The following is a 25,223-nucleotide window of genomic DNA, read 5'->3' as shown; positions in this document are numbered from 1 at the left end:
GAAGCAAATTTTCTACTCTTGGCAAAAAGAATTTGCCTCCTGAAGTCCAGCCCACTTTGGGGTGTGGAGCCTTAGTCCCATATAGTAAGACTGCGGCCTTGCGTGCTTTGCTTACTTTATCCATACATCTCTCATCCAGGAGCTTCTCAAAACGAGTGGCTGGATCATGGTAAGATGTTCGTATTCTTGGATACATTCTAGTATCTTATCCGCATGATAAGGTTTCTCATCAAAACCTCAGTGTGTCTGTCTCTGGAAAACTGTATATAATTATGTTAGAACTGAAGAGTTATAAATAAAGCCATAGTAATCATGCTTTGTTTGCATTGTATCTTTTCATTTACAAAACATTCCACCACACGTTTTAAAATTGGTCCTCCCAATCATTTCATTAGCTAACTAGGGATGTATTATTTATATCCATTTTCCAGATGACACTAGAGGTTGTGACAAGTATAAGGGCATGAAACTTGTAAGCAGAAGAGCCAGCACCGGCGCCTAGTAAAGAGGTTATTTTACGATACAGACTGAATCTGATAGCCCCATGAAGATGGGTGGCAGTTCGTATCAAATTATTTTTTAGTCTCCCCTAAAATGTGCATCAGTAGCCATTGTAAATGAGTGTTGATGAAATGAAGAAGCTGTGCTTCATCTCATTTTCCTGAGTCTGGGAGAAGCTTCTTTTTATGGTGGGATTGTGAAACATGCAGCTCCTGAACAAATACTTGAATGCTATTGATTTAGAGATAAAGGAAACAAGAAAAGGACCTTGTAGAGGATGAGAGAGGAAGATGCTTGTATAACATTTTACACAAAATACAAAGTAAGCCAAAAAACCCCCAAATAACCCAAAAAACCTTAGAGGAGAAAGAAAGGAAAAAAAGAAAAGTAGTACTAGGCACACGTTTATCCCATCAGAATTGTAGTGTGATTAGTGCACAAATATAGTCCCATCTTCACCCTGGGCTTGTTTCCACAGAGTGTAGGGTCATCAGGATGATCAGGACGAATAAACTTCACATTCTGCATTGCACAGCCCAGTAAGCCTCTATGGCATCAGGTAGCAGGAACTAAGTGAGGTTCTATCAAACTCTGGGGAAGAATATGCGTGGGGAGCGAGGAATAACAAGAGCCAGAAAATTACCGGTAGTCTCTTATCTAGATGAAACCTTGCTACACAGGGGATGCAGTGTCTTGAGGGAGCTTTGAGTCTCTGTTAACACTTAGACTTCTCTGCCCATGATTCTTGCTGGCTTGGTCAGCACTGGATTCCTAGGATAGAGCATCCCTTAGATTTGAGTCAGCATCCTGGATGGAGAAAGGATACTAATAGATGTTGCTGCTTCCTACACTTTGGCTCTAAAGAGAACAAAAAGTGGTGCTTTAGAATAATAAATTAAAAAGTAACCTTTTTTTCTCATGGTTTTTATTATTCTCCTCAAAACAGGCAGATTATAAAAATATATTCAGAAAATTTTCAGCTAAATTTGTATGTTAGCTGCAAAATGACTGATAAGGAAAACGAGGCATGTTTGAAAGTTTTTTGAAGTTGACTTAATTAAGAGCAGCTATTGCGGCACCTCCCCAAAGCTCCTAGATGCCAAGGGTGGAAATGCTGAATTGAGCTGGATGGCATCTTTGATTGATAAAAGGAGAATGGGTAGAAAGCTAACAAGACAAAAGAAAAAAAAAGGGAAGAAAATATATATTCACTGAGCATACTATGCAGTGGGTTCCAGTGTTGTGCTGTAGCCAGCTAGTACTGTCTCACCTGAAAGAGCTGATTGTTAAAATTTCAAAAATTTTTCAAAGCAGTTGTTAGAAACATTCATTGGGCTTCCCTGGTGGTGCAGTGGTTGAGAGTCCGCCTGCCAATGCAGGGGACACGGGTTCGTGCCCCGGTCCGGGAAGATCCCACATGCCGCGGAGCGGCTAGGCCCGTGAGCCGTGGCCGCTGAGCCTGCGCGTCCGGAGCCTGTGCTCCGCAACGGGAGAGGCCACAACAGTGAGAGGCCCGCTTACCGCAAAAAAAAAAAAAAAAAAAAAGAAACATCCATTATTAAAAATTAAATTGTATAAACCTTCACTTAACTAAAATATTAAAAGCAAAATTAATAAACACTCAAAGCTCAATCACTTCCAAATTATTTTTCATTTTACTATTATTTGTGTTCTCGAGGTCATCCATACCTATTGTATCTGTGGTGGAAATCCTGTATAACAGTGCACTACTATACATCTCTTTTCAGCTCTGTATTCAGTGACATCATATTGGCGGCTCAAATTACCCATGGCTGGCAAATGCTACAAATCAGGTATTGATTTATTGTTTTGTTGATTGTCTAATCTTGAGAAATGTTAATGATGAAAATTAAAATGGAAAGTGTGTCATGCAGTTACATTATGAAGAATATAAAATTAAGGAAATATTCATTTATCATTTGAAAACTATTATCTGATTCAGCAAAGATGTGATGCACGTCATTCATGAGCAAATAAGATTCTGACACACATCTTAGTTGTTTCACTTTCCTCCTAACTTGTTATAGTAGACAAAAATATCAACCAGCTTTGATGTCGCATATCAGATTTAATGATGAGGCATTTATTGGGAAAAGAGATGGCAGATTGGGATCTGACCCTTTTTGCCAAATCCTGGTTGAATTGAAGCCATAATTTGTCTATCACTACAAGAGTTTGGAAAATATCAGTGGAAGCATTGTTAGAACCAATTGGTTATGTAGAATTTACAGTAATAAGTATTGTGTATTTTACTATTAATTGCTAATTGTGTGCTACACATTCATGTCAATAACATTTGTAATAAACATATATGTACATTTCTCTTCAGAGAGGCTGTTGTTTAATATTTGTCAGCATACTACTGATAATTATTAAAATTTTCTCTTATTCCCTTATTTAATTCTGTAACAATTCCTTGGAGTAGGTATTATCCATATTTGTAGCTATGGAAAATGAGGCCCAGAAGAGTCTGGAAATAGTACCAATGTCACATAGCTGTCAGAGAATATAGTTGAGTTGGGGTCTCAGGTATATTCTGGCCAGGGCCTGGGCTTTTGTACTGACACCACTCTGACACTGACATTTACTAGTTAAAGACCTCAGTTAAGTCACTTGTGCTACATTCTGGCCTCAGCATCCTCTTCCATGAAAGGAGAATGACACTATCTCTTCATTCCTCCTCAGAATTGTTGTGAGGATCAAATGTGAAAATAATTTGTAAACTTAAGGTGCTAAAATATTACCTAATTATTTACTTAGGAGCTAGACATTTAAGATAGCATTTTGCTTGCAGAGCTTTACTATTTTGAGTCTGACTCAGGCTCCTTGAAAATTAACTTTTCCATATACTACCTGAAAAACAGAATATGCACTTCATTTTCTTTTGGAAATACTTTCTGTTATAAATTTCTAGATATTTTCCTGTTCTGGGCTTCTTTGCTAGTCTCCAACATCTTTTTTGTAAATTTAAGCACTGTTAATTTTTTACAGTAATAGATTGATGGTTTCTTAAAGTGTTTGGCAGCTCTGTATGTCCACGTTTTTATCAGCCTAGAGCATCCCTGAGGGTAGTGTGTGACCAGAGGATTCTGGAGAAGCAGCCAAAAGCTAAAACCAATGCATAAGTGAAAAGAAAGAAAAACAAATTATTTTTTTGAAAAGCAATCAAGTTGTTTGCGTTAGAGTATTGTTACTTATAACCTTGGATAATTTAAAGTTATTGGAGAATGTAAGTACATTTTAATACCCTCTGATACCTCAGTATTATATTGAGGTATGGATAATAGATAATTTTGCCCTATGTCTGTCTCCCAGTGCCAAGGTGATGACATTTTCTATTGCAATTCTGAGTGTTTACAGGCCTTGATTCTGCTAGGTAATTATAAAATCTACCGTGGCAGTAAGGCTCACTGCATGAGCTAATGCCGTGATATAGAATTAATCAAACCTAAATGAAAAGGTCATTAGAGAGTTAAATTATTTCAGTGATAACAGAGTAACACCACATAAGCAAGAATTATCCTCCATTTTGATATAATAGATCCTGAAATTTAGTCATTAGTTTCACCTCACTAAGCCTATTTAATTACTGATGTGGTTAATTACTTAAGCCCATTGACCACTGTTTAGTGTTCTGTTACTTATATTTTTGGCTCTTTGAAAAAAATGTTATGTCACATTCTTAACTTATTGTTATGCTTCACCTTAATTACTTCCTATGAGCTAACAGAGATGATCCAATAAAACACTAACAGTACAGGGCATGACTATTTCTTTAAAAAAAAACCAAAACACTAAGTTATTTATTAAACTTTTACTATATAGGGGATTGTGCATAGGTATAAAGGGAAATTGTTCTTTTCATGGTAAAATAAGTGAATTTCCTAACACATTAGAATGGTATTCAGTTTCTTAGGGGAGCTTTAATGGCCTCCTTTGCCATTGTCCCTGACCAGAACAGAGCAGATTAAGAATCTGTGTAGAAATGTGCTTTAAGGAATTCTGGATAATTTGAGGCAGAGAAATGGTGCAGTGTCACTTAACAGCTAAATGTCCATTTTCTCTGGCAGGTTAATGTAGTTTGCTGATGTAAATGTGTAGTAGGATAGGCTAGGTTATGTTGCACTAACATACATTCCCATTATCTCATTGACAGCAAAGATTTATTTCTTGCTTATGCCACATGTCCCCTGTGAGTTAGCTCAGTCTTACATCCTCTCTGTTAGGGGCTAAGGCTGACAGAGACTTGATCTTAATTTCCATAACCATCATGGTAGGGGGAAGAGCACGTAGTGAATTACACTCTTATATTTTCCCCAGAATTACAATCTTACCACGTGCCCCAAAGAAACAGGACCAGAATGTTCATGTCCAGCAATAATGACTATCACACACCACCACTAAGGACTTCAGTGGAGGGAGCAAGAAATGGAGCAAGTCTCAAGAAACTCTGTTGTAGTTCTTGCTCTGTGTGATCACATCACTCCAGCTAAAATTCTATAAGCTTTGAGCAGTACTAGATGAATTCAACTGAGCATTTTGGGTTACGTGTGTGCTCTTTTTTTTTCTGTGTAATCTGTAATCTTTCAGAGATGCTTCAGTCCTCCTTTTACAATCTCACTGCATCCTGATATTCTCATATAGAATTGATCAAAAGCAAAGATTTAATTATTTGAATAATTATTTTCCTATGTACAATGAGGGAGGGAACTGTAATCACTGCTTTTCCAAAGCATCTCACTCAGTGCCAAGGTCAGAGTGTTGCAAAATAAATGTAGGTTGTGTGAACAAATGAATGAATGAGAAGATAGAAATTCCAGCCAATTTGAAGGGGGGGGGGTGTCAGCTGGAAATATTTAATATCTATTTCTATTTTATTTCAGTTCTTACCTTTATCATTTCTTCATTCTACATCCTTTGGGCTTAATTTCTTCATTTTCATGTTTTTCATTTTCTTAAAATGGGAGCTTAGTTCTATTTACACCTTTCTTTTTTAATATAAGCATATAAGCATTTAAAGTTATATGTTTCCCTTTAATCAGTACTCTTTCTGTGCTCCACAAATTTAGATATGTTGTATTTTAATTATTATTGAGTTCAAAATATTTTCTAGTTTCTGCTGTAATACGTTTTTGATCCACATGTTATTTAGAAGTGATTATTTAATATGCAAATATTTGAGGTTTTTTGGGGTATATCATTGCAAATGAAGATAATTTAATATCATTTCATAATTAATGAAGACTTACCTTCTGGTTGAGCATATGGTATCTTTGTGAATATTCCTTGTGCACTTGAAATAGATGTGTATTGTTTGCTATTGTGTTCTATAATTTGCAATTAGTCAAGTTGATTGACAGTGTTGTTCAGATCTTTTATCTCTTTACTGACTTTTTCTACTTGTTTTATCAATTTATGAGATATAGGTGTTGAAGTCTCCAAATATGAAGGTTTCTTTCCTAGTTCTGATTTTAATATTTGTTCATAAAATTTAAAAAATTATTTATTACATTGTTAATTGCAAAATGGTGAATTTTTCCATTTATTTTATTCTTTTTTTTTTTTTAAACTACTGTGCCACCACGTGGCATGAGGGACCTTAGTACCCTACCAGGGATCAAACCTGTGCCCCCTGCAGTGGAAGCACAGAGTCTTAACCACTGGACTGCCAGGGCAGTCCCCAGACTTACAAACTTCTGACATGTAAAATTTTATTCCATATGGTGTTGATTTTTTTTTTCTTTTTTTTTTGCGGTACGCGGGCCTCTCACTGTTGTGGCCTCTCCCATTGTGGAGCACAGGCTCTGGACACGCAGGCCCAGCGGCCATGGCTCATGGGTCCAGCCGCTCTGCGGCATGTGGGATCTTCCCAGACCGGGGCACGAACCCGTGTCCCCTGCATCGGTAGGCAGACTCTCAACCACTGGGCCACCAGGGAAGCCCCATTTCTTTTATTCTGTAAGGAAGATCTCTCTCTCACATATAACCTCTTGTCTTTCTTAAAAAGTATCTTTCTGGTTGTATTTTTTTTTTTTTTTTTTTTTTTTTTGTGGTATGCGGGCCTTCCTCTGCTGTGGCCTCTCCCGTTGCGGAGCACAGGCTCCTTTCTGGTTGTATTGATTCATTTTTTTGGTCAATGTATTATAAGCCATTATGATTATTATTTTTAAATTTTTAATTTGTCCTAAATATCATCAGGAAAGTCCTTTCAGGTAATCTCTGTACCCTTTTAATGTATCTCTTTTAGTATATGAACACATCTTTGATTTCTGATGCAACAAAATATTTCAGGCTCACCTTTTACTTTCCCAGTCCCAAACCTCATATCTTTTAGTTGGAAGTGACATTTAAAAACCAACATCTGGGGGCTTCCCTGGTGGCACAGTAGTTAAGAACCTGCCTGCCAATGCAGGGGACTGGGGTTTGAGCCCTGGTCGGGGAAGATCCCACATGCCGCGGAGCAACTAAGCCCGTGCGCCACAACTACTGAGCCTGCGCTCTAGAGCCCATGTGCCACAACTACTGAGCCCGCGTGCCATAACTACTGAAGCCTGCACATCTAGAGCCCATGGTCCACAACAAGAGAAGCCACCACAATGAGAAGCCCACGCACCGCAACAAAGAGTAGCTTCTGCTCTCTGCAACTAGAGAAAGCCTGCACACAGCAACAAAGACCCAATGCAACCAAAAATAAATAATAAATTAATTAATTAATTTAAAAAAACAACATCTGGGCATTGTATTATATGTACTAATTGCTTTGGGTGACATTCAATGGAAGAGTTTGGAAGTATATATTTTTAAGCAATCATTTGTTCGTACTGATACTGCTAATTCAAATCCAACAGCGCAGGGTTCCTCCTCACATTTTCCCATTCCATATTTGTCTTTCCTTATCTCAGTACATATCAATGTCTACACAATTTAAATATCAAGTGGAAGAAATAAATGGAATACTGACTATAATTTGAATAACCTTAAAGAGGGAAGGAAAGGAAAGAAAGAGAACTAAACTCATGGCATAAATATAAGACAAATAGCAAAATATTAAACAAAAACCCAAGCATGTGTGTGTTTATTTTCAATTTAAATTTTTTTAAGAAAACACTGCAGTTAGGAGGCAGAGATTTCCAGGGTGGATAATAAAAGCATAGTCAAGCTGTACGTTGTCTACAGGAGATGTGCATTAAATATAAGGACAAGGTAAGCTAAAAGTAGTAGGATGACAAATTATACCTCATGCTAAGAGTAACCATAAGAAAGCTGATATATATATATTAGTATCAGACAAGGTAGACGTCAATCCAAAGAGTATTGTTAAGAATAAACAAGTATTTCATAATAATAAAAGGATCGTCTTATCAGAAAGGCAGAATGGCAAAGTACTTAATAAAAGGGCTTCAAAATACATGAAGCAAAAAGGCAGAATCAAAGGGAGAAGAAATAGATTATAATAATGTTTGGAAATTTTAATACCCCTCTTTTAGTAGTTGATAGAACAAACAGACAAAAAATCAGTAAGCATAAAATATCTGAACAACTATGTCAGCCAATTTGATATTTAGAGAAAGCTAGACTCAACAACAGAATGAGGAATGTTCATCAATGCAGGCAAATACTCCTTATGGGCCATATTAAATAAATCTCATTAATTTAAAAGGATTGAAATCATACAGGGAATGTTGGCTTACCACAATATAATTAAATTAGAAAATGATAAGTAAAATATGTACAAATCCCCTAATGTTTGAGGGGAAAAAAATAACATGGTTCTAAACAACCCGTAGTTTCATGTCAATATCAAAAGAGAAAATAGGAAATATTGGGAACTGAATGATAATTAAAATACAATATATCAACATCTATGAGATGTAGCTACAGGATACTATATAGGAAATTTATAGCTTTAAATATTTTAATAGAGGGAAAAAATTAAAATCAATGTTCTAAGCAAACTATGGCCTTAAGAAAACATAAAGTAAGGAAAAGAAAAAATAATAAGAGAATATCCATAGATAGAAAATTAACAAACAATAGGTAAAATTAAAGTAGTCAAAATTGGTTCTTTGAAAAGATTAAAAAAATTGATAATCTTTAAGAAGACTGATCAAAAAATAAAGACAAAATAAATTACCAATATTAGAAATGAAAGAGGGATATCACTGTAGATTGTATAGATATGAAAAAGATAATAAAGAAGAATGATAAATGACTATAAATTTGACACCTTGTATGAAATAAATAAATCTTTGAAATATCCCATATACTAAAACTAATCAAGAAGAAGTAAATCTTGGATAGCCATATATCAATAATAGTAATTTTGTAGCTTAAAGATTTCAGACAAATTATTTTGGCTTCACCGGTATACTCTAACAAACATTTAATGAAGAAACAACGACAGTATTGCACATGTTCTTTCAGAAAATAAAGGAAGGCAAGATTTCTCCAATTTTTTTATGTATGCAAGATATTAGTGATATCATGGCTTCCCTCATGGCACAGTGGTTAAGAATCTGCCTGCCAATGCAGGGGACACGGGTTCTAGCCCTGGTCTGGGAAGATCCCACAGGCCGCGGAGCAACTAAGCCCGTGTGCCACAACTCCTGAGCCTGCGCTCTAGAGCCCGCGAGCCACAACTACTGAGCCTGTGTGCCACAACTGCTGAAGCCCGCGCATCTAGAGCCCATGCTCCGCAACAAGAGAAGCCACTGCAGTAAGAAGCCTGTGCACCGCAACGAAGAGTAGCTCCCACTTGCTGCAACTAGAGAAAGCTCGCATGCAGCAAGGAAGACCCAATGCAGCGAAAAATAAATAAATAAATAAACTTAAATTAAAAAAAGATATTAGTGATATCAGACTTAGCAATGCCATTATAAGAAAGGAAATTTAGAGAGCAATATACCTTATAAACAAAGACACATTTGTTAACTAAGAATATCAAATCAATCTAGCAATATATAACAAAAGATAACAAATTTATACTATGACAAATTCAGTTTTATCTCAAGAAATTAAGGTTAATTTATTATTCAAAACTAAGTCAATCTAATGGAATACTAAATAATTAAAAAAGAACAAACTATTGCTATGTACAGCAGCATGGATGAATCACAAATTCATTATGCTAAATTAAGGAACCCAATATTAAAATGTTATATACCGCATAATTTCATTCATATGGCATTTTGGAAAAGGCGATAATATAGGAGGACAGAACAGATGAGTGGTTTCCAGGAGTTTGATTGGGAATATGTTGTGAATACGAATGAAATGAATGAGATAATTCTTTGGGGTATAGGAATATTTCTGTATCCTACTCTGGTTGTAGTTATGAGAATACATGCACATGTAAAAACTTTCTGAACTTTACACCAAAAAAATGTGACTTTTGCTCTATGTCAAATAAAACAAATCCAAAAACAATTTTATTTTTTATATTAATAGAAAAAAGCAGATAAACTGTCATCTTAATAAAATTCAGACAATGCTTTTGACAAAAGTCAATATCCCTTTATGATAAAATATCCTAGCAAATTAGGAGTAGAAAAAAATTTTCTTACTATGACAAAGGGTATTTGCAACAAACCTAGAGTTAACATTGTACTGACTGATGAAATAATGAATACTTTTGCCCTAAGATTGAGAATAAATACACCCACTCTCACTTTGTCTGTTCAATGCTGTATTGAGCAACAAGGCTAAAAAAACCCTCTCAATTCCAGAATATGTTTTCATATTTCAGTATCTAAAGAGGAGGAAGGCCCACCAGAAGGATGTTGGAATGGAGACCTAGTACCCAACAGAGGTAGGTACCATTATTATTTACATTTTGCAAATACCGAGTCTTAGAAGTGCTATTTAGTTTGTTGTTAAGGCTGAAAATTGAACACTAAATTTTATGTTTCTAACCACTAAGCTGTACTTAAGAAGTTATACTCAATTTCTCTTTGCATCTTGTTACTTCACCTCAACATTTTGTATAATCTTTGGTCCAAGGTCTATGATCCAGAGAATAATGACATCGGAAGTCTTGTTTGGAATATTTGAGAAAACTTTCGCCATCTGAGGCTTACTGTTTTTTTTAATCCAAACATTTTTAGCTACTCATTTTTAATTAAATGGAACATAATTATATGATTCGACTCAGATGAGCTACAGGGAAATTTACCAATGTATTTGAAACTAAAAGATAATTGGAAAGTCTATCTGTGATGCCCAAAACTTTAAGAAATACATACTTTAGTTTTATCAGTGGCTTTGCACTGAAAATTATTCTGGGCCTGCAAAGGCAAAGCGCATTCTGGGGAACCGTATTGCAGAATTTCATGACACATTCTGAGTCCATATGGCAAATTAATAAAGGACATCATTCTGGGTCCCTTAAAGTTATGTTCTGTGTTTTACTTTACAAGTTACTTAGAAATTCATTCTTCTATCTTGGCATGAGATTAGTTCAGCCTCCTAAAGGCTATCAGCAGTGTCTTTGAGTGACAGGCTCTATACTGGAAATTAAGACTTCTTAGTTTTAATCTGTATTTCAGAGTACTAGTTTGTAGGTGGGAGAAGCCAAAGTCCCTTCCAAAATCCATTCTACTTTGTTGGAGATAGTTTCTGGACACTGCAGTTCTTGAATGGTGCTTGTGTTCACTGCCAACTTTTATGGAGGATCTTTGTTTCCTTCTGACCCATTTAAGCCTGTTAGGTGATGAGAGGAAAATGAAGGAAGCTCTTCCTTCATTATGTACTGCTATTACGTACATTATGTACTTCCATTATGTGCTGCTTCCTCACTGTCACCTTTACTGGGTCCCAGAAGGAAGAGTATAAAATCCCAAAGGAGAGTGTAAAATCACAGGTAGAGATTAGTATATTCAGAGAATGAGTTTCCTGCTGGTATTCTGTTTTGTTTCATGTTTTGGTTTTTAGAACAGAGTTCCACTCATATCCATCACAAGCTTTTTTTAAAAAAATTTTTAATCTAAGAGAATTATTTTTTCTATGATAAGATTTGGAATTACCCTCAGGCAATTACTTAATTCAGGAACTATCTGCTGAATACCTAAACCAGTGATGGGAAAGGAATTTTGTCGAGAAGGAAAATAGTGCAAGTAAAATATTTATGTCTAGTAAAGTATTAATAATTAAGTTCATGGAATATAAAAAATGAGAAATTATATTATAGTACATTTTATTAAGTGGCCTTGTAAAAGAGAAGTGAAGATGAAGGACATGAGTAATTGTTTATTAATTTGAAAAATAAGTAGGGAGGTGTGGACTTGTGTGGATATTCTGTTTCTTCTATTAAGTTTATTTCTGTCAATAGGCATAGTTGTTTTCATTTTTTAAATATCGTATTAGCAGAAATCAGTGGATAGAGAGAGCAGATAGCAGTGAGCCAGAAAGTTACCAAAAAATGTAGGAAGTATAATGATTAAAAAAAAAAAACAGATGGAATGGATCACTAATGATATGTTTTCAGATGCCAGTATAGCCAAATGTCTTCAGAAGATAACTGACCAGGTAGGCTTCATCTCCTATCTCCTAGAATACTAATACCCTCATGGTCCCACCAAATGCAACAGGAGGCCAAACAGTCAAGAAAGCAAATCATAAACTATGGAAGCTTAATAAATTAGTAAAATAGATGTTAAATGATGGATATGTGATAAGAACTAGGGTCATGTGAGGAATTAGAAATGTGGAAGGTTAGAAAGAAAAAAGGAAAATCTGTCTATCTATATATCTTATTAATTTACTGATTTCTGTATAAGCCAAACTTTTCCCTGTGTTTTTGAGTTAAAGTAGGCTATAGTTAATTAAACTGAAACTTGTATAGGGTTTAAGATTGACTTTCAAAACATTTTATCTCTCATTAAAAACTCCAATCAATTAGTAGCGGCTACTTGAATTGCTCTATGGGGTTGTATCGTGAAGCCGTATTCAAGTTCTGTGAGAGTGTCATAATCAATTACTTATGTCTATACTGATCATGAGAATGTCTGCAGTGATTATGACTTCTTACCCTGAATGAGACCTTTCAAAACGGATGGCTCTTATGTAAACCAGGGCTCAAATCAGACTAGGATTGAAAATTTGTCAGACTTCTAATGTCAAGCAGATATGGAGTTTGATGAGGAATAGATGGCCAGTGACTGTATGTTCTAGAGACCGACTAGAGCCTAAATATAAAAGACAGTTTAAACCCAGACATGAAGAAGAAACTGGACTCACATTAAATCAGATGATTCTTGGCTTGGAATCAAAGATTTGAGGAGAAAGATTCAGCCAATAGACTTCAGAATGTTCTTGGTTAAGGAAGGCTGAGATGGACTGATACGAGGTTTTGTTTTCTTGGGTGATCCCTGGTTTATGGATAGTGCTTTTACATCTTTCTTGGACTTTGGAATATAATCCATAAGGATTCCATATGCTTAGAGTATATCATTGAATATGTTCACTTGGGTTCTGATAATATAGTACATCCCAGCCTTAAGAGAACTGGTTGGCAGTTCTTGGGGAGATAGCAATTCCTGTAATGGTTTGTTTGCTTTTTTAAAGATAGGCTTGTAGGAAAAACAGGCACAATAATAGAATGCTTAAGAATATTGGACAAAGTTGGATGCAATTTGAGCATATGTAGACCAAATTCAGTGATTCAATAGGAACTTCTGTCTCTGAGGCTATAATGGTTTTAGAAAACCAAAAGACACATCAGTTAGAAGAATGATTAATGCAAAATTACTCTTAGCAATGTCAGTCAGAATCCAAGATCCTAGCCATCTCCTAGAACAGGTAACTGACAGAAATTCTAACATACAGACATTGACTTTGCTATAAAAAAGCTAGGAAACCAAGCAGGGTAATTGTGAATGAGGTAGGAAACCAGTTATCAGTGAACTGTAATCAGTGGATTGGTGGCATTGGACTGATAAAGCAATATCATGAGATTCCTTCTACTTCTCTACTAGGGCCTAGTTATAAGGCTAGTTAAAACCTAAGGAAGGAAGCTATGACCAGGCTCAGAATCAAGGGCTACAATTCTGGATATGAAGAAAAGAATTTGTCAGGTACTTCAAGTTTTATTCAATTTTTGAAGTTCTCTGTGGATGTAATTTTACAGTCTCTTTGCAGGTCTATTCTATTGATTAAGGGAGTTAAAAATAATTTTATAGTTATATATAATAATTGATTGCTCTCCTGGAGATAAAATTCTTCCTACTCTATAGCTGTGAGTGTGGAAAACGGTTTCCTTTTGAGATAATAAAACCAAACCAGAGAATTCCTTGCAGCCCAGTGGTTAGTACTTGGCCCTTTCACTGCTGTGGCCCGGGTTCAATCCCTGGTTGGGGAACTAAGATCCCGCAAGCAGCGAGGAGTGGCCAAAAAATAAAAAAAATAAATAAAACCAAACCAAACCAAATGTACAATTAATTGAAAGCAAGAACTGTCCCTGAGGTCCATGGATCCTTAGGGTTTACAAGTGGAGTTTGAAAAACCACTAAACTGGTGAAGCTCTATCATATATTTAAAAAAAAATTTTCATTGTAGTATAACATATCATATAGGTGTACAACTTGATGAATTTTCTCAAAGTAAACACATCTCTGAAATCAGTGCCTGGAACAAGAACATTGTCAGCATCCCTGAAGGCCAGTATCCCTTCCATTCACTAATCCTCTAACAAGGGTAATTGCTGTCCTGACTTCTAACCCCATAGGTTTATTCTAGTACTGATCTAAGTGGAATTCTATAGAAAGTGCTTTATTCATCTGTCTTCTTTCTCTTGCCATTTTACTTGTGAAGTTTATTCATGTTATTATGACTAGGTGTAGATTGTTCATTCTCATTACTAAATAATGTCCCATTGTGTGACACTGCCATGATTTACTTATCTATTTTACTGTTGATGGGTATTTAGAGTTTGGAGCTATTGTAAATAGTATGTCTATGAATGTTACAGTACATGTCTTTTGGTAAATATATTTTGGCATTTCTGTTGTATAAATTTAGTAGTGAAATTTCTGGGTCATAACTGTAGACCCTCTACTTCCATCAGTCTGATTATCTCTCTAATTTCAATGTTCACTCTTCCTTCTTTTCAAAATGGCATAGTAAAGTTTATGGTTTGAATCTCTCCATTTTTTTTTGCAACAAAAACATGGAGTAATAGATTAAGCATTGAAAATTAAATTTAAGAAGATATATCAGTGCTCCAAAGAAAGATATTTCCATAAACTAGAAATGAAAACACACACTCATTGTGCATCGTGACAGATAATAATAAAACCACACCAAAATATTATCCTCGAACTAGAAAATATCAAGGATAAAAATGAAATTTTAAGGGCAAATAGGTTGGAAAAAACAAGTTATTTACACAGCAACTATAATCATAGTCGACTTCTCATCAGCAATGCTAAATACTAGAAGATGAGGAAATGCTATTTAAAAATGCTGTTTAAAAAAGATGAGGAAATGCTATTTAACACTGAAAACTATCATTCAAAGAAGAGGGGTAAATTAAGGTATTGCCAGGGATACAAAAAGCAAGGAGTCTTTCCTCCTGCATATACTTCTCAGAAAGAATTATTAAAAACATAGTTCAAAAGGAAGCACATTCATAAAACCTTGACCACACTTTAGATCAGGTGTCATCAAACTTTTTCTGTGAAGGGTTGGATTGAAAATATTTTAGGCTTTACGAGCTACATCATCTCTGTGGCAACTACTCAGTGAGGCTGCTGCATTGTGAAAGCAGCCATGGATGGGATGTAAAGGGTGGTGTGGCTGAGTTCCAATAAAACTTTTTTTTTCTTTTTACAAAAACAGGTGGCAGAGCATCTATGGCTCACAGACTGTAGTTTGCTGACCACTACTCTAGATCACAAAGAGAGACTCAAAAAAATTTAAAAATGTAATTAATCTCTCTCTGTGCCGCATCTGGTCTGGTCCTATTCAGTATCAGAATTAGTATAGAAATGGCATAAAGTTCTTAATCCCTGTATTTGCAACATTTCTTTCTTTAGATTTTATATTACAAGATAATATAATTACAATTCTGTTTTAGAATCCAACAACAACATATCTTGGATCATTTTTATTTCTAATAGTTATCACTAATGCACACGAACCTTGGCTTTTCAGAAGAAGGGCTCTCTTGTGGAGAGAGCCCTATTATGCCCTGAAATGCTGGGGTCAGATGGGTCTCCACAGATTTTTGTGCCATTGGACAGAACAAAAGTGTCTTCTGGGCTGAGTGCCACTTGGAAGACTTTGTACTATTACTCAGATGCTTTTTCCTTCATTGCTGTTTCCATGCCTCATTTCAGAAGAACCTCACTGCAGAGGAACAACCTTCTCTCAGGGCTGGATTTAGCAGAATGTGTTTGATCATTTAATTTCTTCACGCCCTCAATGCAGACGCCCTCAATGCAGAAGGGTTACATTCATATTACTGGTTATTGGCAGAGTTGGCAATTTTTTAAGTCAATTGATTTCCTGGCACTAAATATTACACATTAAAAAACAGTTTTATCAGAAGAAATATGAAGCAAGTGCTTAAGTTAAGTCTCTAAATCACTCTCAGGCTTCAATGTAGCTTGGTTATTCATACAATTTGAGTTAGAAACTGGGGACCCAGACAAGCAGTGCATGCCTGCTAACGTTGACAAAAAAGATACAGTATGGAAAGTTTTTATTCAGTGTATTCCTAAAAATGTAATTTTTTCCTGGCTCTGTATTCTTCTACATACTCCTGACTGAGAAATGCATGTTTCTTTTAATTCTTTTGCTGACTTTATTTTTTTTCTGATAATATTAACTATGTACTTTTTTTAAGTAATAGATTTAAGGATTTCAGAGGTGGAAGAGACTCAAGATATCCAATGTGTTACCTGATATCAAAACCCTTCTACAGTATTCTTGCTAAATAGTCACTTAGCTTTTGCTTGATTACTTCCTATAATGGATAATTCACTATATCTCATGATTGCCCAGGCCATTCTCAGTCAAGTCCTATTGATTAGAAAAATTTTTTCTTATTATAAGTGTAATGTTAAATATTGAATTTGTATAGTAGAGATTTTACATAGAGGGTTGAAAGATAAAATTTGTACAATAGGAGTTATATCCAGTGTGATTTTGAATAGTTATGACTATGCATCTCTGATCATTTAGTATAATAAAGGTTTATTTATGACCTCCATTATTCCAAAAATGATTCAAGAAGCCTCAGACAAAAGCATGACAAGCAAGATAAAGATTAAAGTAGGTGAAGGAAACAGGCCCAAAAGAAATTAAGAAAGGGAAATGACATCAGCTAAAATTATGGTTTATCATAAAATTTGTGATATTAAATACTTCATACTTACTAGTCTAAGCAGCCAAAGCAAAGAGAGATACAAGATAATTTATGGTTAAGGCAGAGCTATTGTTTTCCTTGGTAGGCAAACCGTGGGTCTTCATAATGGATATATACAGGGATGTACTGAACAAAGTCCTCAACCATATCTTCCCAATATATATTTCAGAGGAAGCTTGCTGATAACGTGCTAGACAGCAATCCAAGTGTGGTTTTGTAAAAGTAGTTCTGTTGCCGTATCAGAGACCTATGGCCTAGTAGTCTGGTTTGACTCAAGGATATTTGAAATGTAAATGGGAAGAGATAATTTGAACATCTACAAAAATTCCGTAATTGAACTTTTTATTTGAATAGCATAACAGAAAATAAAATGTTATATTCTTTGGCATGATTCAGAAGTACAGAATTTTTAAGTGGTTTCTTAAAGACATGTTCAAGTACTTTGACAATGAACTGAGTAACAGAGAGCTGATGTCATTTTAAAATAAAAGTAACCTAATGAAGACAAGCACCTATGTAGATAATTCTCCTTGAATGAGTTTGCATTTATGCACGGCAGGTGGGCATGTAATTCCCGAGTTCACTATGCAATCCTGAAATGCCATCTGGAAACTAACCAGTAAACTCTAGACTAGTGGTTCTCAAACTTTAGTATATTGAAGAATCACTTGGGAACCTTGTCAGATATGCAGATCTCCCCACAGCCAAATATTCTGTGTGGAATATAGGAATCTGCGTTTTGCATGTGATGTGGACGCATTTTGCAAAACATTGCTCTAGACATGGTAAATCTCTGCTCTGGGGCTGAGATTACTATAGAGTTAGCCAAAATTATCAGTAGGTCATTATTCACAAATTTTGTTTCATTTCATTTTTCCCCCTTTGGAGTTGGAAGATTATGTCTCTTTTTTTCACAAGATTTCTATAAGACTGCCTTCATTCATTTAAAGTTCCAGGGACTTCCCTGGGGGCACAATGGTTAAGAATCCGCCTGGCAATTCAGGGGACACGGGTTTGAGCCCTGGTCCGGGAAGATCCCACATGCCGCAGAGCAACTAAGCCTGTGCGCCACAACTACTGAGCCCACATGCCACAACTACTGAAGCCCACACGCCTTGAGCCAGTGCTGCGCAATGGGACAAGCCACCAAAATGAGAAGCCTGTGCACCACAACAAGGAGTAGCCCCGACTCGCTGCAACTAGAGAAAGCCTGCATGCAGCAACGAAGACCCAACGCAAACAAACAAAAAAATTCCAAGTTCAGAGAAAGATAAAGGAGATTTCCAGAGGTAATATAAAAATCTCTTCTGGTTAAGAATTTTCAGTGAACCTCTACACTGTACCACCAAATTGCCAGGTAACAACTTTGTTTTTATACTGTATTAATATAGTTCATTGACTTTTAGTATTATTATTCTTGGAAACTTCTTTTTATTGTTCACAGGATGCCTGAGGGAGACCATGTTATTTATAGTTGTGTGCTTATAAACAGATTGAGAGACACAATCTGTGTCACTAAGTATACGGGGCATAGCGGGATGGAAGAGGCAGTTTTGCTTCTGGTAATCCACTTATCTTCCTGTATGTGCTGGTGAAAAATGAATTATCTGGCTACCTGCTTGAGTGGCTCAGGTGAAAAATTTGCATATTTCTGCTCTTGTACAATCTGGTTATTTGCCTTCTTAAAAACAGAGCTGCTAAAAACAATGTCATGCTTAAATTCACACGAAGAGCAATAACAGAGAATGAAGTTCTCTTTGTCTGTCTTAAACTCTGGCTTCATTTACCTAATCACTTTCAACATTTTCAGAGTCAAACACTGAAGAATGTAAAGCTCTTCGACTAAAGCAACAAAGCTGACGTGTTCTTTCTACTATTTGTCAGGCACTGTGTTAGGTTATGGGAAAAAGGGAATGAATAAGACAGATGATATCCCCAAGGAGTTCACATTGAATCCCCTCACCTCCTTTTTGGGCTCTCCACTGCTGTACCTCACGCTTGATCCACGGGGGGAACTTCTCACTGTGAGACAGGTCACTAGGTGAAGAAGTCACTTCACCAGGTTATTTTCTATCATCAGGGGTTTAAAAATATTATGTTTTGACAATAAAGTGTTATTGTGTTTCTAAGCTTAGAGAGTAGAAGTAACAAATGAAATCAGTTTTTTGCTTTTTGTTTTTAAGTATCAGGAGGGAAAAAATGAGGAACATAGAGTAGGTAATGAAGTGGCTGTGATTTCTGATTTTCTTTTCACCTAGGGAAAACATAATCACAGGGGTTTTGTGCTGCTTATATTGATGTGCTATGCTTTCTTTCAAGGTGAGTGAGATGCTAGCAGTTATATACAGATGATAAGAAATTCTGAGAATATTGAATGAAAGGATTTCTTTCCTTAGTGAATAGGCAATCTTCCTTGCTTGAAAGAATGCCCTCAAATAAAAGCCCCTGAAATGGCTTTGGATGCAAACTTGGTTACAGCTTCTGTAGAAAAGCCAAGTTTAAGAAACACTGAACAATCAAGAAGATATTTGTTGAGTTGAAAGGGGTTTTCTATTCTAGCTGGGTGGCAGGAAGTCAAGTTAGGCCAAGTAGTAACTAATAAATGATTTCAACAGGTAGTATTAGTGAGAAAATTAGATGTGTATCCTCAGAGTGTTTAAACCTTTTTTTCTAATTTGTGTATCATCTACTTTAGTATTTTCAGTGATTTTTTGGTATAAGTTTTTTTCTGTTTTATTAAATTGTTTCATCAAAAGCCAACCAAACAAACAGAACCCTGAGCTTTGAAACATGCCATATATATATATATATATATATATATATGCCTGTATTAATTCCATCTCTGGGATGTTTGGTTTTTAGAACAAAGAAGTGTAGAAAGAGACCACTGATTTAACTAGCTAAATGATGGAGGGAAATGCCTTTAAGCAGATTGGTTGTAAAATTAAATTAAAGAAATTTATGCCAAAGACGGCATCTTCAGCTGACACTTCATGCAGGCATGCAAATCGTGACCTTCCCATACTACTCCGATTTCTCTGTTCGTTCTCACTTGCTTTTCTTGGAGACGACATTTCTTCACACAGGTTTTGCCTCTACTCAGTATTCACTTTGAATCCTCCCTCAAAGCCTCTGTCCTCCTGGGAGACTTCAGAGTTGCTTCTCCTGACTCTGATCATCTCTTTCCTTTAACCCTTCTGCCACTAACATATTCCATGTACCATAACCCATGGCTTTTTCTGTCCCTGGGATTGCACAGAAAATGCACCCAAACGACAGGACAAGTGTAGTCTCTCCCTTTGCAGTCTGACAGCTCTTCTCAGAGGGGAAAGGTCATTGAGAAAGGATCTCACTAGAGACCAGGATGCTCGCTTCTAGTCCACATTCCACTCCTAGTTAGCCATGGAACTTGGACTCATCAGGCATCTCACTAGTCTGTAAGGGATGTTAAAAGATAACCTGAAACATATTAAACATGTAAAGAATTTATTTGAGCAAAAATAGATTTGAAACGGGCAGCGCCAATCAGGAAGTGGTTAGGTGGCCAGGGGAAGGACAGGAGCCAGGGTTAAGCACGTACAGAGGAAGTGGAGGAGTTTGCCTGGCTATAGCTTAAAGCCTAGTTTGGTCTTTGTGATTGATTGTTTCTTAGCGCTTCAATTTCATAACTTTGGCGCGTTTACAGGCTTAGATTTTGGTTTATGTTTGCCATGCTGGCATTAGAGCTGCCTCAGTCTAATGGTTTCCTTGTTTAATTAATTGAACAGCAGATATCAGCTGCTCACCTGCAGACGGAACTGATGTAACAGGTGAGGTAAATGAGATGTGCTTTGTAAACTGTAAAGTGCTCTGTGAACGTGGGGACTCTGCATCCTGTTCAGTCTCTCTGGTCGGCAGCGACCGCTTCCTGGGCATCTGACCTGTGTCACTGCGCAGGGCCTTGCTCTGGGAAAGCCTGGCGCCTGGTTAAATGTCCTGCTGTCGCCCGCTGAAATTCTTAACCACTTTGTCTTTTCACTTGTGGTTTATAAGTCAAGGCCGAGGGAAAATGGAGCACAGGAGGAGATGCTTGGAAATAAGCATAATATGCACCTCCTCTGCTCCTTGCTTCCTTATTTGAATATGATGCGGAATTCCAAGATATTTGGTGGTTAAGTATTGCTCAAAGCCTCTAGGAGGTAAGATGTTAAGACTATGACTGAGTAAGGGGTGGGAGGCATTTACTGACCTCCCCTAGAGACCACACATCCCGGTTGAACCAAGACTTGTCTCTAACACAGAAAGAAGTCCATGATGGCATTCTGAAAAATAGAGATAGCCACGGAGCTCTACCATGCCCTTTCTTACTTGTGTTACTTCCTTGCATTAGCCAACCACTTACACTGAAAGTAATGACATGAAAAGGAAAAATAGGGCTTCCAGTTCCTTCTCCTTTTAGTTCTTCCTTACACATCAGTCAGCCAAAGTGTAGAGTGTCAGTAGAATATATGCTTATCAAGAAAGGAAATAAAGGTGGTGGCGATGGTTGTACAATATAAATGTACCTAATACCACTGAACTATCCACTAAAAATGGTTAAGGTGGTAAATTTTATGTTATGCTTATTTTACCACAATTAAAAATATTAAAAATTAATTTTAAAAAGAAGTAAAATGAAACCAGTTGAATTAATTTTATGGAATGTTTCTGCTGTTCTGGTGAGAATGAAATATACATGTACTAACCAAGACATGTGAATTACATAATTTTGTGATACTGCAACTGAGTTAAATTCTCTCATATTTTCATTTAAAATGACATTGCATAATATAAAGTGAATGATAAAATTTCTTCCATTTAAAGTTTTAATTTAAAAAAGTTTGAATTATGTTAAACAGCAAATATTAAACAATATGACAAGTTGAGAGAAAGACTACAAGAAGAAAGGAAGAAATTATATTTTAGTACTTTTAGAGGCATTGTTTTTTCTTGCTTTTTAAACGAGGGGCCCCAGATTTTCATTTTGTATTAGACCCTGCAAATTATGTATCTTGCCCTGTTCATCTGTATTGTATTTACATTGGTGAGGAATGTATTTGGAAAATGTAAAGAATGCATGTAACCCCACATATATAGCTTTGTGAGCACAAAGTTCCCAGTGAGATGCTAAAATAGAGATGTACACTTTAAAAAAAATTTTATTGGAATGTAGCTGATTTACAATGTTGTGTTAGTTTCAGGTTTACAGCAAAGTGAATTGGTTATACATACACACGTATCCACTCTTTTTTTTTTTTTTTTAGATTCTTTTCCCATGTAGGCCATTACAGAATATTGAGTAGAGTTCCCTGTGCTATACAGCAGGTTCTTATTAGTTATCTATTTTATATATGGTAGTGTGTATATGTCAATCTCAATCTCCCAATTTATCCCGCCCCCGCCCCCATCCCCTGGTAACCGAGACATGCACTTTTAACCTGAGCCTTTTACCCATGTCATGTTGTTAATAAGCTTATTCTGTGGGTTCTCTTGCTTTACTTTTGTCTTCAATTCATTTCTTGATATATATGCTATTTGAGAGACTATTCAGTGTCTCAGCCTGGCATTCATCAGTGACAACATTTAACAATGAAAAGTTAATGAAGCAGAAAGGATTTTAATTGTTCATAACCATCTTTTCACTTTTACTAATTGCTTTGTGGTTTTCCATACATCTTCTTTAGGTTAAAAGAATTCTCAAAAATAAAGGAAGAAAGAAAGAAAGAAACACTTTTAAATTCTCACATGCCTTTTCAAGTCCTTCTTACCAATTCCATAGTAATGAAAAGAAAAAAGGAATGTTCCCTGCAGCTCTGAAGACCCCAAAGTGCTAAGTTATACATTGAAAGTTGGTCTGCCTCGCTTTTAATCACTCTTTACATCTGTTGTTCCTTTTTATAACATTTCTTATATATTTATTTGCCTTGTGCTAATATTTTCATAATATTGATTACTGACAAGAAGAAGAAAGGAGTGCTTAATAAGTTCCTTTCTTCACTATATTTCACTGATTCCATTTTATCCCCTCCTTTTCTCCCTTTCTGTACCTATATCATCACCGACTCAAGTGCCTGTCATCTTCAAAGCATGCTTGAGGCCTGTGTCTCAGCTGCAGGGAACCAGGCAGGTATTAAACCTTAGCATCTTGCTGTTCTTTTAAAAGTGAAAGGGTCAAGAAAATCCACCCTGTTGCCTACTTGGTAGATCATTCTAAACTTAAGCTGTTATTTTTATTTTTAAGGGATATAAAATATGCTGCCTTTCATATTTAGAAAGACCCTATTGTCCTCCTATCAATAGAGCCTGCACTTTGAATTGTATTTCCAGTTGGAGCAATGATCCATCCACATCCCCTTTCAGGATCGGCTCTGTGACCGACAGCCTACCGTGAGAGGTACATTTACTGCAGTGATTGGTGCAGTCCAGTTTGTAGCTGAGAAACAGATTATCCACAAGCCAGGTTTATTAGAACCTGTTTTCTGTTTCACTAATATGCAATACTTTGATATCACCAAACTTAATGGACCCTTTCCTGTGCTTTGGTTAGCTCTACTTTGTAGCATTTGAACACTGACACCTACTTTTTCCTCTTTTGGTTTCTAGGTCATCCTTTTCTCTTTTTTATCCTTTCTCCTTATAGTCATATATCTTTTTCCAGCAGCTTCTTTCCTCTAGCAGTTCTTCTTAAGTGCCAATGTTCTCCAACGCTTGTTCTCAGCCCTGTTTTCCTTTTACTCTATAATATTCTCACTTGGTGATCTCATTCAAACCATGGCTTCAACTGCTATGTCTACCCTGTTGACTTCTTTCCTGCCTAGATCTTTCTTGAGTTGTTTTCTATATATTTATGGTATCAATTAGGAAATTATCAGTTATTACTCACAGAAAATCTGACAAACAGCTGAAAAAAATCGTGCATATTTTTTCCCACATACTGAATAATAAAACCAGAGATAGTCCATCTATGGCTTTTTCAGAAGACCTTCTAGTCAGTGATGATCCAAATTCCACCTGCCTTTTTGCTCCAGCATTGTTAGCATATTGGCTTTTGTCTTCATGCTTGTTGCTTCCTAGTCATGCAATGGATGCTACATCTCCTGGCATCACATCCAGAAAGGGAACATGGAGGAAGGAATAAACAGCTGAGTCTATTTTTTTAAATTAGAAAGCAAAATATTCACTAGAAAGCCCACCCAACATATGTTCAGATGCATCTCTGTTAAAGTTTCACTTGGCTGTCCATAATTTTAAGGTGGACTATAAAGTTGATTATTAAACTTTCTTCTTCAATAATGGATAAAGGCAAGGGAGAATTTAGTTATGAAAAATTCATCCATAGTTTGAGGTACCCAATCCAGCTTTGGCCCATCTATTTTCAAACTTGACATCTCCAACTGAATATTCCACAGATACCTTAAACTCAGCCTACAGATTTTTTGGAGTGGGGTAAAACTTAGAAAAAAAGGAATGGCAAATGGTGAGTTCCCTGTTTTTGTGGTTTTAGCCTGGGGATGAAAATCATGTCTTGATATAAGGCAGCTGCAACATCCATAGAAAACCTACTAGCTTCATGACCAGAGGAATCAGAGGACAGAACTTATGGCAGCTATAGCTGAAGGAAAGTGAGAGCGTCATCCCAGAAAGGAGAGAGCCAGAAAATGGAAACCCCAGGTATGTGTAAACTCATACTTATAAAATTATAAAAGATAATGGTACATATGATTTTGTACATTGGTTGATATGAAACGTTTCCAGAAATGTTCAGAGAGATTCAAGGAAGCCTGAGGGTGATTATAAGAGAGTCAGGTAGACTTTCCTAGAAATTGTACCACTTTAACTAGATCCTGAAGGATCTACTTTGTTCTTCCAAGGAAGGATGACAAAGATGCATGATCAATGAGCCATCAGGATCAATAAAATTCTTGGCCCCTATAGTTTAAATCTTAGGGAAAGGAATATGGGTAATCCTATAGATATTCCTGCAGGGAAAATTTGAGTCCCAAGTGATTTAGCGAAGCTCTTTAGGACTAAAATATATATGAAGCCTATACCTGGACTTCTAGATGGAGAATGATAGAAGCATCTGATTAACTCTCTCTTCCTTAATTAGTGATAAAGTAAGTGCATGTAACATTAACAGGTTGCTGCAAGCTGGAAGAATGTCAAGTTAAGGCCAAAGGAGAGAGAGAAATTCAGAGCATTTCATTTCTTTGTCAAAAAGCATGGGTACCTATAGTAATGTGTAAACTCTGCCCAATGTCTAGCTGGCTTAGATCACACCTGTAAGGATAGATTCAATGATGCTAAAAATGAAAGAACT

The 25,223-nt window shown here is 36.2% G+C and overlaps 1 long non-coding RNA gene across 1 annotated transcript in view; it reads left to right on the top strand.

Moving 5' to 3' along the window:
* LOC112067107 (uncharacterized) overlaps positions 1 to 25,223 on the top strand; it is a 285,545-nt gene that overhangs the window by 250,198 nt on the left and 10,124 nt on the right. The window contains exons 9-12 of the long non-coding RNA XR_002893081.3: positions 2,250 to 2,315; positions 10,268 to 10,330; positions 17,774 to 18,242; positions 24,408 to 24,574. This is a non-coding gene — a long non-coding RNA (uncharacterized lncRNA). The remainder of the gene's footprint in view (positions 1 to 2,249; positions 2,316 to 10,267; positions 10,331 to 17,773; positions 18,243 to 24,407; positions 24,575 to 25,223) is intronic.

The sequence above is a fragment of the Physeter macrocephalus genome, chromosome 5 (assembly GCF_002837175.3).
Source record: "Physeter macrocephalus isolate SW-GA chromosome 5, ASM283717v5, whole genome shotgun sequence".
In the NCBI taxonomy this organism is placed as follows: Eukaryota; Metazoa; Chordata; class Mammalia; order Artiodactyla; family Physeteridae; genus Physeter; species Physeter macrocephalus.
The sequence above is the reverse complement of the archived record's forward strand: the minus strand, read 5'-3'. Positions and strand labels throughout refer to the sequence as shown.